General features: G+C 45.8%; 1 protein-coding gene across 1 annotated transcript in view; it reads right to left on the bottom strand.

Moving 5' to 3' along the window:
* The window catches only part of MYH7B (myosin heavy chain 7B), a 39,570-nt gene extending 27,276 nt beyond the window's left edge, over window positions 1–12,294 (bottom strand). Inside the window, exon 1 of the mRNA XM_039864139.1 lies at window positions 10,690–12,294. The gene's annotated coding sequence lies outside the window, so the exon portion shown is untranslated. The remainder of the gene's footprint in view (window positions 1–10,689) is intronic.
* Window positions 12,295–12,319: the final 25 nt, after the last annotated feature.

Genomic DNA, 12,319 nt, shown 5'->3' with positions numbered 1-12,319 from the left:
CTGTTAGGGAGAGCTGGGCCTCAGGGGCCCTGGACAGGCCTATCACTGCCCTCAAAGACTGCAAAACTGTCTCTCCATCCTCACCTACACCCCCCACCGCAGAGATGGAGAACTTTGTGCTTAGCTAGGAACAGAGCTAGATGGAAGGGGCAGGATCCAGGGTAGAGGGCTCGTGGCCAAAGATGGAGCTTGGAAGTCTTAAGACGTAGGGGGGCTGGAACCAAGGTCTTGGATTACAAGGTCTAGATGTCCCCAACTCTTCTCTACCAAAGGCCTCAGATCAGTAGTTGCCAAGAGTCCTGAGCCCATATCTCAGTGACCTGTAGGCAGCTGCTGACTTAGGGGTATTTTGGGGAGATCTCCATGAGCAATGAGCTGATGAGGCAAATCACAAATGGGGCATAGTCCCTCTGGCCTCTCCTCTTCTAGCCCAAGATGCCAGTGAGGGAGATGAGTATTAGAAAAAGTAAGGGCAGGCAGATAGGCAGAAAAGATGTGATTTGGGAACCAAACTCAGCCCCAATTGTATCTGCCATCAATGCGCCCCAGTGCCTGGAAGTCCTTCTTTGGCTAAAGACATTGAAAGACTCTGTTAAAATGCTACTACAGCTAGGAGGGACACATGAATTCAATTCAGCATGCATCTGACAGCTTTTAATCTATGTCCAGGATGGGTATAAGACACTCATGGTCCAGAAAAGGAAAGACACTCAAGAAAGATGTCAGAATAGAAGAGTTTAAAGGATAAAAGCATGTTTGACACCCAGACTGGCAAGGAGAGGGACATGACAACAAGGTCCCTTCCCTCATAGAGCAGCAGTAAATAAACAAGCAAACATTTTTAAGATAATGAAGAATTGTGGCACGTGCTATGAAAGAACTAAACGGAGTAAGGCTGTAGAAGTTAGTAATGGTCAGGGAAGGCCTTCCTGAAGACGTGACTTTTAAGGTGGGACCTGAAGAATGAGAGAGAGACAGCCAGGCTAAGAGACGGCGGGGGTAGTCCAAGCAGAAGGAACAGTAAATAGAAAGCCTGGAGGCAGAAAACAGTTTAGTGTGTGTTTGAGGCCCTTTCACAATACCAGTGCAGGGCTGGATCACTGAGGGCCTTGTAGGACTTGGAAGGGACTCCGGACTTCGTTGCAGGTGCAACGGGAAGTTGTTAGGGCTGGAGAGTAAGTGGTCTGAAGTTTAATAATGACCAGTCTGGCTGCCATATAGAGAATGGACTGGAAGGGGCAAGAGAGGCCACAGGCAGAGCAGTGAGGAGACTGTGACCATCCGGGTGAGAGAGGAGGGAGCTGGCCAGGGAGAGGCACTGAAGGTAGAGGAGAGGGGACAGAGCATGAACCCGAACCAAGGCTGGAGCAGCCACACAAGCGGAGGTTGGGCCATGGGGGCATAAAGGGAGGTACGGCTGGATAGAGCAGTTGGGACTGAACTGTGAAGGGCTTCAAAAGACAGATTAGGATTTGGTGCTTTATCCTGCAGGAGTTGGGGAGCCATCAAAGGCATTTTTATTCTCTTTTCTTCATCAAAGAGCTCTGAGCAAGGGCATTTGACAGTGTGGTCAGATTTATGTGTTCACGAGATCCCTGTGGCAGCTGGTGTGGAGGATGGACTAAGGGGCGAGACCGGTGGCAGGAAGACTGATTTAGGAGGCGGCTGCCATAACGGTCCACCTGCGAGGTGGTTAGGCCCAAAGAGGGGCCCTATACCCTGGCACCCTGGGGGTGGTGGGGCCCCTGCGTGTCCAAGGCTTGTCCCCTCCTGAGGCCCTGGGCAGCTGCAGAGGGAGGGCCTGAGTGGGCCCCAGCTCTGATGCTTCAAGCAGAAAATAGGATGAGGGCAGCCAAAAGGCATCAGGGCTGTTTATCCGGAGGAGAGACGCCTCAGCATGGATTTATGGTTGAAAGGTTACTGGGGGAGGGGGGAGGAGACCAGCTGTCCCCCAACCTCATGGAGGGCAAATAAAGGAGGAGACTATGGCCTCAGTTGTAGCAAGAGGATGGGAGGTTAGACACATGAGGAGAAATGTTCTGACAGGCGACAGAGGATAAAAGGGCCCTTCAGTGATCATACAAACCAACTCTTTCATTGAACAGTTGGAAAAACTGAGGTCCTTGTCCAAGGTCACATAGTAAATTAAAGCTACGACTAGAACCAGAGGCACAACTTCTCCCTTTCAACAACCCCAGGGGCCTCCCACAGCACTCCCAAGACTGCTCCAAAGAATCTGGGATGTGGCTGCCACAGAGAGAAATGTACATGTGTAGCCCTCCTGGGGATGGAGGGATAGAGAGAAAGGCCTTTGCTGGACTGGACTGAACTGGTCTGAATCCCAGCACGGGCTCTGGCCTGGGTGTCCGATTTGCTGCATCCTTGAGTTCAACTTTGTCTTAGACCCTCACTGTCTCAATAGCTCTGTCTCTGCTCTCTGCCCCCACCCCAAACCAGTCTCAGTGTGTTTTGGCATTTGGTGGGAGTCTCTTGTATCTCTCAAGGGTGTTGGTCTTTCTGTGTCACCCTGTCTTTCTCTGCCCTCTGAGACTCTGCATGTCTCTGTCTTGGCCTCTGACTCAGTCTCTCTAGAGCTGAGCTGGGCCAACCTCCTACCCCCAGTGGGCCCTCACTGGTAGAGGGCCCCCACGTAGACAATGCTCAGGCACAGTGCCCAGGCTGGAACAGGTGACAGCAGCTGTGAATCTATCTATAGCTCCCTTGCCCTTCAATTGTTCCCAACTTCAAACAATAACTGGGGCCCTGGATTAAAGACGCCCCCACCAGCCCTGCTGAAATGGATAGGGGGGCAAGGGATGAGGCTCACGAGGGCCATATTGTGATCTGTGTCTACCTCTGTCTGGACCTCCATGTTTCTACCTATAACTCTGGGTTCTAAGGTCTTCCAGCTCAGAGGCTATGTGAGTAAAGGGCCAGTGGACAAAGGAACAGGGAGTGTGTGAGCAGCAGACCTATATATGAACACGTGAGTGCATGTGGCATATGGGTTTCCCTCCTCCTGCCTTGGCTGACAGACACTCGTGGGAACTGGGTTGCCAGTTCCGTGAGGGCAGAGATCTAGTCTTTCTTATTTCCTGCTGGATCCCAGCCTGAGCCTGGCCATGGTAAGTATTCAATATACATTTCTTACCTTGGCCCTTAGGAAGGGTGAGGGCGTGCTATGTAGTGATATGACTCATACGTGAGTGGCAGCATAGAGTAGTGACAAAGAACACCTTATCTAAAGTCAGACTGCCTGGATTTAATCCTGGCCCTGCCAATTACCAGCTATGAAATCTTGGAAAATTATTTAACCTCTTAACAATGGAGATTCGTAAAGAGCACCTACCACATAGGATTCTGATGAAAATTATGTGAGTTAACACATTTGAGGTGTTTAGAATAGTGCCTGGCACATAATGAAGACTCAAAAATACTGTAATTTCCAAGATATATCATTAAGTGAAAAAAGTAAGGAGAAGAACGTATGGAATATCACTGGTGTAAATGTGGGGGGAAAGAAGAGTGGGTAGTAACAAGAAGCTGGTAAGGTTCGTTGCCTCTGCAGAGGTAAACAGGTGGCTGGGGCTAGGGAGAGGAGGGAGATTGACTTTTTCCTTGCATACTCTTTTGAATTTGAATCGTGTGTACGCATTACCTATATCTTAAGTGTTGGCTAATTGAATAAGGGTCACTTTCAACATGATTCTTGAAAAAGCAAGTCCCTACTCCATGTCACTGAGGGCCAGTGCTCAGGGTATGGCTCACTGCCCTCAGTACTAGGTCTAAGTCCCCAAGACACCTTCTTTCCTCCAGCCCAATAGTGGACAAGATGTGTCCATGAAAACCACTCCGGGGCAAATGGTAAGTCAGAAGAGAGGCTTCCTAGATTCTAGGCCAAGCAGCAGGGGTGGAGGGACCAATGGAAACAGGCTCCTGCCCTCTTCCCTGGCCCCAGCCCCAACTCTTTAGCTCAAGCTATTCTTAGAACCCAGATAATGCCAGCAGTTGCTGCTGCTCATATCAGCTTCCAGAACCACATAGCCCTGAAAGGCCCAGTGCTGCCTCCACCCCCAGGCATGCTGGCCTCCCTGCTGGGTAAGGGCATCCCGCTGGCTCTATCCTCTGTACTGCACGTGCCACACACATTCTGTCCATGGCAGGTAGGTCAGGGGACCAAATGGTGAGCCCCTCCAAGATTCCCCTTGCCAGGCAGCTAGGTGGGACACAAAGGGCTGAAAGATACCCTAGAGTACCAGGTGTCCACCTAGGGGTCAGTATCCAGATAGTCAGGCCCAACCCCAGCTCCAAACTATGCTGAGAATATGAATGAAAGGGGTGGGCCAAGGACATGAGCAAGCCAGGAGAGCTGGAGTGGGGGTGGGGGGGGACAGAAACAGTAGCAGGGAGTGGGCCCAGGAGGACCAGTATACAGAGGACAGAGGAAGCCAAAAATAGGAGGTCTGGGGAAGAGATGGCAGAAGAGGATCTGATAGCACTGGCTCCAGAGTCAGACTGTCCAGCTCTGTCCCTTACTTGCTACGTGACCTTGAGCAGGTCTCTTTTTCTCTTGGAGCTTCAATTTCCATCATAAAATGGACATAACCTGATTTCATTGAGTTGTTACATGGAGTCAATGTATACATATGCTTATGTGTGTGAGTCAGGTTCTATACAATGCTATCACTTGTGTGGGTTTGTGAATCCATCACCATAGTCTAGATACTGAACAGTTCCAGCAACATCCCACCTTTAAACTCTGGCAACCTCTACTCTGCTCTCCATTTCTAAAATTGTCAATTCAAAAATGTTATATAAATGAAATCATACAGTATGTAATCTTCTGAGATTGGCTTTTTTTCACTCAGCATAATTCCCTGAAGATTATTTCAAGTTATTGCTTACATCAATAGTTTGTTCCTTTTTGTTGTGAGCAGTATTCCATATTACGGATGTACCGCAGTTTGTTTAACCCTTTACCTGTTGAAGGACAACTGCACAGCCCTCAGTTTGAGGTGCTGTCTTATCACCTGTGTCCTGAGGGGCTAAGGTCAACCACACCCTCCAAATTCTAGGGACAGACGCCAAGAACTCTAACCTCTTTCTCAGACCTGGTACGATGATTCAGTCACTCCAAAGTAAGCCAACCTCTAATCCTTAGAGACAAGCAAGAAAAGACTTTCTCTGTAGTCCCTAGACTTTATTCAACCTTGTAGACTATAGTCCAGTCTGTTGACCCTGGCCTGGAGGCCCTGCCAAGTCCCCAGTCTCATCTATGGCAGCACCACCCTCTCACTCATTCCGCTCCAGACATACCAGCCTTCTGAGAGTTTGTAAACTACACCGAACTCCTTCCTGCCTCGGGGATTTTGCCTGTGCTATTCCCTCCACCTGGAATATTCCTTCCTCAAACTACATCGTGGCTGCCTCCCTCCTGTCCTTCAAGTCTCAGCTCAAATGTCACTTCCTCCAAGAGGCCTCCCTTGACTATACTTGCTAAATTAGGTCCCTTCTATAAATGTTATCACTTCCTCCTTGGTATCACATATCCTAATTTTAAATTTTTTACATTTATTGGTAGGTTTATTTATCATGTCTCTCCCCTCACTACACAGGACTAAGTCTTTCTTGAGACCCAGGAACAGACAGCTCGTACTGTGCATGCCGAGTAGCTAGCACAGGGCTTGGCACAGAAGAGGTACCCACGAGTGCCTGCTGAATGGGCCATGTCCACTGGGGTAGGGGCACCTGCTGCTCAAGAACCATCTTTCGCAGGGACCTCTGCTCCCTTATGCCAGGCCCAGTGAGTATGTGACTCATGCGTCTCATCCACCCAAGCCTAGACAAGCCTCTTCTTTCTTTGCTTTCTTGGGTTAAGTTGCCCCAGGCTAATAATACAGCACCGTGCTTAAGAGTTTTGGAGTCAGACAGCTTGAGTACAATCCCTCAGTTACTCTCTTCCTCATTTGTAAAGCATGATTAATAACAGCATCCACTCCATAGAGAATCAAATAATACTTGTAAAAAAGAAAAAGCACAATGCCTCACACATAAGTATTCAATACATGATCATTACTATTCTTTTTCTTATTAGCATTATCATCCTCAAACTCAGTGGAGTAAACAAAGGAAAAATACATGCCACCAATATGAAGACTGTGAGAAGGTCTTAAAACAGAGTCATTCCTAAGACTGTGGGACCCCGTTCTCATTCTTACACAATTCCTTTCTGGCTTCTCTCTCTCCAGCCCCCTCCCTTCTTGATGAAAGAATGGAGAGATGGAAAGGCAGGACGATAGCCTCTCCTTGGGGAAAGGCTCCCGTCGCTGGTTTCCAGGTGACAAGTGCCTTCTCCCATATGTAGTGTTCTCAGTCTCACCCGACACTTCCTAGCTCCAGGATCTCCCTATAAACAGCCAGCACAGCCTAGGCCCAGAGCCCCACCACCCTCTAGGCAAAGACAAAGGGTCACCTCCTCATCACAGAGCTGCATCTGTTCTATTTTCATGCATCCATCCATTCAATCATGCAAATATTTACTGAAAAATAAACTTTGTTATTAATCTGGGCAACCCCAATGAGATATTTCATACCCATCAGACTGGCAGAGAAAAAAAGGCCTGACAATACTGAGTCTTGGTGAGAATGCGGAACAAGGGCAATTCTCACACACCGCTGGCAGGAGTACAGATTTGTAAAACCACTTAGATGAGATCTGAATATGCTCACAACCTTCGACACCCTACACAAAGGAACACATGTTAGACGGTTTACCGTTTGTAATAGCAACGTACTGCAGACAACCCAACAGACCTTCACGGGAGAAAAGGTAAATGAACTGTGGTATTTTTATGCGATGAAACCTACAGCACAGTGAAAACAAATGAACTAGTTAACCTCATCATCATGGAGGGCTCCCCAACAAAAGGCTGAATGAGAAAAGCAAGCTGCACAAGAATATATACGCTACTATTTAAAAAAAAAAAAAACAGGAAAAATAGTTATCATATATTGTTTAAAAACACACACCTAGTAAAAGGATTAAAAATGCATAGGGACCTACTTGACACCATATATAAAAATTAACTAAAAATGAATCAACAGTTTAAATGTAAGAGCAGAAACTATAAAACTCTTAGAAGACATAGGTATAAATCTTCATGGTCTTGGATTAAGCAATGGTTTCTTAGATATGACACTCAAAGCACAAGCAAACAAAGAAAAACTTAGATGAACTAGACTTCATCAAAATTTAAAACATTTGTGCTTCGAAGAACACTATGAAAACCAGAAAAACAACCCAGAGAATGGGAGAAACTATTTGCAAATCATATATCCAATAAGGGTCTGGTATCCAGAATATATAAAGAATTCTTATAGTTCAACAATAAAAGACAAATAACCCAATTTTAAAATGGACAAAAGATGTGAATAGACATATTTCCAAAGGAGGTATACAAATGGCCAATAAGCACATGAAAACATGCTCAACATCATTAGTTATTAGGGAAATGCAAATTGAAACCATAATGAGGTACCACCACTAGGATGGTTACAGTCAAACAGCTGGACAATAACAAGTGTTGGTGAGGACATAAAAATCAGAACTCTCATATATTGCTGGTGGGAATGTAAAATAGTACAGCCACTTTGGAATACGGTCTGGCGGTTCCTCAAAAGGTTAGGGTTACTACATGACCCAACAAATCTGCCCATAGGTATATATAGACCCAAGAGAACTGAAAACATACAACCACACAAAAATTTGTTCATGAATGTTCACAGCAGCATTATTTATAATAGCAAAAAGTGGGAACAACCCAAATGTCCATCAACTTATGGCTGGATGAACAAAATGTGGTATGTCCATGCAATGGAATACTATTTAGGCATAAAAAGGAATGAAATACTGAAATATGCTATAACATAGATGAACCTTGAAAACATTATGGTAAGTAACAGAAGCCAGACATGAAAGGCCACATATAGGAGTCCATTATATTAAATGTCCAGAATAGGCTAATCCAGAGAGACAGAAAGCAGATTAGGTATTGCCAGGAGCTGGAGAGAGGGAGGAATAGATGAGAAACTGTTAATCGGTATGAGATTTCTTTTGGGGTGATGAAAATGTTGGAATTAGTAGTGATGTTTTCACCATCTTGTGAATATATTGAAAACCACTGAATTTTATACGTAAAAAGGTTGAATTTTATGAATTCTATCTAAGTAAAAAATGCAAAGGAATAATAAACACCAAATTCAAGGGAGTCTACTTCTGAGTGTATGCAGTTTTGGAGGGCTTTCAACTTAATTAGCAATGTTTTATTTAACAACTGGGGTGGTCAGTATGTGGGTGTTATATAAATCTTTATTATCTTTCTCAATGTTTTCATAATAAATAAAATTTAAAAGTATTTACTGAGTGCTGACCAGGCACTGGGCTACCTGGGTAGTAAAATGGTAAGTAAAATTGGATCCCATTCTGCCCAAAAGTAAATGAAAAAGTAGTAAGTGGAGAAGAGGGGCTATATGTCAGGCCTCTTTCCTTTTTGGGCGTCTGCTTCCTCATGAATGAGAGCTGGATTAAAAGCTTGTTAGTAAAAAGCCTTAGAGGATTCTGGGGGCTGAGGAGTATGTCTCCCCTTTATCAGCCCACAGCTTTAAGAGCTCAAGCACGATGATAGCACAGGCCCTGGAGTCAGTCCTGCTGCTATCAATCATTGCAAGCGGGCCTAAGGCAAAGCCCAACCTAGTCTGTTTCTTCTCAGTAACACAGGGACAGTAACTTCTCCCTCTCAGGATTACTGTGGGGGTGTAAATGAGATAACACATATAAAGTGTCCGGGACAGGCCTGGCACACAGTAAATCCTCAACACATGGGAGAGTCCTCGCTTTGATTCCACAGGCATTTCCGGAGCAGCACTGCTGGGCCAGGCCTGCGCGAGGGGCTGGAAGACAGAGGAATTCCACTCTGTGTGGCCAAGCAGTGACCCCTCCAGCCAAGTGGGGAGACGGCCTCATAAACAATACCAGGAGGGGCGATGTCATTGCTAAAAAGAGACAGCTGGCACGTGCACACTGCAGGCCACGTGCAATGCAGACTTTGGGATGGCAGAGATGTTCCAATCAAGAGGTCCAGGCTTGGAGAGAAGCCCTCAACGGGGAAAGGAGACATACGAAGTTAAAGGAATGGCCTTCATTCACACTGCAATACAGCCCTCTTTGTCTTTTTATCACCCAATTTAGACTCAAATGTTCCCACAAACCCCAAGAACAGAGACTGCAATGGATTCAAAAGTCAACTTTGGGAAGCCTGTGCTCATGGCACATCCCAAAGCATGTGTAGGGGAGCCCAATGGCTAACGGTGTAAAGCTGCGTAATCTTTGACAAGTCAGGACACCTCTTCTAGCCTCCGAGTCCCCAGCTATAAATGAAGATGATAAAAGTCCAGACATCATAGCATTGTGGAGAAAAGTGAGATAACTGTAAAGCCATTAGCCAAGTGCCTGGCATTTAGTGAGTAAACCAATAAAGATTTTAAGGGAAAAAAGAAGATTCCATTTTGAAAGTGAGGGAAATGGGATTCAGAGAGGTGAGAAGCCTTGCCCACAGTCACACTACCAATTGGTGGAGTAAGGATTTGAACCCAGGTCTGAGACATCAAAAGCTCAATACATCATAATCTCCTTCTGCTCCAGAATCTTTGGCAGGTTCCCTGTAGTCCACTAAATCTACCCTTGCCATGGAGTGAGGAACCAGCAAAGTATTGAGGCCAGAGAGACCTCGGGCAAGTTCTTTAATCCTGGGTTCCTTGACCTGGGATCCCTGAGTGGGCCTAGGGGGGTCTGTGAATTTCTCTGTATGGTATGCAAAAAGTTTATGTCTAATGGCCGCAAAAGTAACAAACCACTGACCTGACCTAACTTAACATGTTTTCTTCTCCATCCTATGGAGATACACAGTACAGTTCTCACTTAATGTTGATACCTTGTGAGACTTTAAGCGAAACGATGGCTAACGAAAACAATTTTATCATAGGCTAATTGATATAAACAGGAGTTAAATTCCTACGATTATAATAAAACAATGCTGAATGAAAGGAAGTTATTCGAGAACCTGCTTTATCTACCTTAAAAGGCTGTGAGATTAAATCAGGTAGTTTATGGGAAGTATCTGAAACATCCTAAATTTTAGCCTAATGTTGGTTTCCTTCCCTTCCTCCCTCTCTCCCCAGATTATTTCCATCACTCAACAAATACTGAGCAACGACTATGTGGCAGGCACCATTCCTGGGGGGTATGCTGGGGGTAAAGTGGTGAACAAGATAGATATTGTTCCTGTTTTCGTGGAGCTCACATTCTAGTGGAGGGAGACACCAAATACAATGTATATTTTCAGATAATTGGTGCTATTAAGAAAATACCCAGGATAATGTGATATATCTAATGGGGTGAAGATGGCACCTGAAGAGGAAACATCTGAATAACAAGAAGGAGCCAGTCATGGCAAGATTTAGGAACAAAGCATCCGGGCAGAGGGCGCAGGAAGGGCAAAGCCTGGCTGGAAAGACCCTTGGCTAAGAGCCCCTCACTTCCAGTCCCACCACAAACTTGGTCCCCTTGAACTAGTCAAGCAACTTCTGAAGCTCAGTTGCCACATGTACAAAATGGGAATCAAAACACCTTACCTGCCACAATGTGAGGGGACTCAACCAAAAGGCCGTTAAGGTCTGGAATCCTCCCCAAATCTCACCAATAGACATCTGATATACGTCATTTGGCACCCATCTTGGAAGAGGGGAACCTGCATAGAAAACCCTGGGTCATGATTTTTGATTTTTAATTTCATGCTACACTAGAAATAGCTTTCTTTGTTCCTGGTTAACACAGTGGGCTTTTCCTGCTACCTGGGGCCTATTACAGTGACTGTTGCTTCAGACTCTCCCTCAGGTACAAAAGCAAAGGAAGGACATCATGGAAACTTTGTTGTGGCAATAACCAGACTATTATTCCTCCCCTCTCCCCCAACAAAATTGGCGGGCTTAGCGTGCCCTGTAAACAGAGAATGTAAATGCTTTATTTAAAAGGTTGGAAGCATTCTGGCCACTGATTTATAATCAGTTGTAGTCTCTCTTCTAAATATCCTTTAATCTGTCGCCTTCGTCTCCTCAGCTACTGTCTCATTAACTCACAACTCCTTCAGAGCTCTCTCTGGCTATAGTCTCCCCACTTCCAAACCACTTGCCACACTGAAACCAGCACTTAACACACAAAACAGACCATGTCTGTACCTTGCTTAAAACTCTTACAGTTCCCCATTGCTCATTGGACAAACATCAAACTCCTTAACCTGGCATCCAAGGCTCTCTCTCCAAAGCTCCTAACAGTCTGCTTTAACTCCCAGGCCCTCCTCAGTATCCACACCAAACTCCTAATTGTCTCTAAAACAAGCCTGCAACACAGAAGCCTTTGATATTTATGTTCTTGCTACTTGGAATACTATCCCAATTCCTACCTCTCACATCCACCCCTACTTCCCTCACTGCCTACACATTTCTATTCATCTTTCCAAGACCCCCAAAGCCTGCCCTGATTCCTCACAGAAGCACTGTTTACCCCTATATCTTCTTAATCAGATGTGAAAACAGGGGCCGTGTCTTATTTATGGATTATTCCCGAGACTGGACTAAACTTCAGTTTCATTTAACTAAAATTCAACCAGGTGATTCAGATTGAGAAGAATCTTATCACACTTCAGAAAGAAAAAACAGTTAAAGCATTGGGAAGCTGCCAAGGGATGAGGTGAGGGTAGGTATCGAGAACCTGCATTTAAAAAAAACTGCCCCAGATCCTAATGCAAGTGCTACTGGACATTTTGAGAAATACTGGGTCACCCTCAAACGTTCCTAACTTTTAAATAGCTGGAAAAACGAAAATGCTTTCCTTTTGTCTCTAAGATTTTTCTTGCATCTGTCTCGGGGTTAGGGAACTCAGGTGGACTTTTCTGGGACCTGTCTGGGTGGAAAACAAGCCTGGGTTCCAACACTGGCTCAGCCATTAAGGTGCTTTGGGACCTTGAGCCGGTCTCTGCTTCTGAGCCTCTACTCTCACATCTACCCCACCAGCTGTGTGTCCCCGAGGTGGTGACTGTTCCATTCTGGGTATCAGTTTCCCCATCTTATACTGGACGTCACCAGCTCTGACGCCCTACGAGCTATGCAAACCCGCAGTTCCTCGCGGACCCAGTGTGACTCCTCCCCTCCTTCTCAAGGTCCTGTCTGCGTGGGTCCAGCCGACGCACCCCTAACGCCAAGGCAG

Source organism: Pteropus medius, unplaced genomic scaffold (genome assembly GCF_902729225.1).
Source record: "Pteropus medius unplaced genomic scaffold, Ma_sr-lr_union100, whole genome shotgun sequence".
In the NCBI taxonomy this organism is placed as follows: Eukaryota; Metazoa; Chordata; class Mammalia; order Chiroptera; family Pteropodidae; genus Pteropus; species Pteropus medius.
Note: the sequence above shows the minus strand (reverse complement) of the source record. Positions and strands in the feature narration are given on the sequence as shown.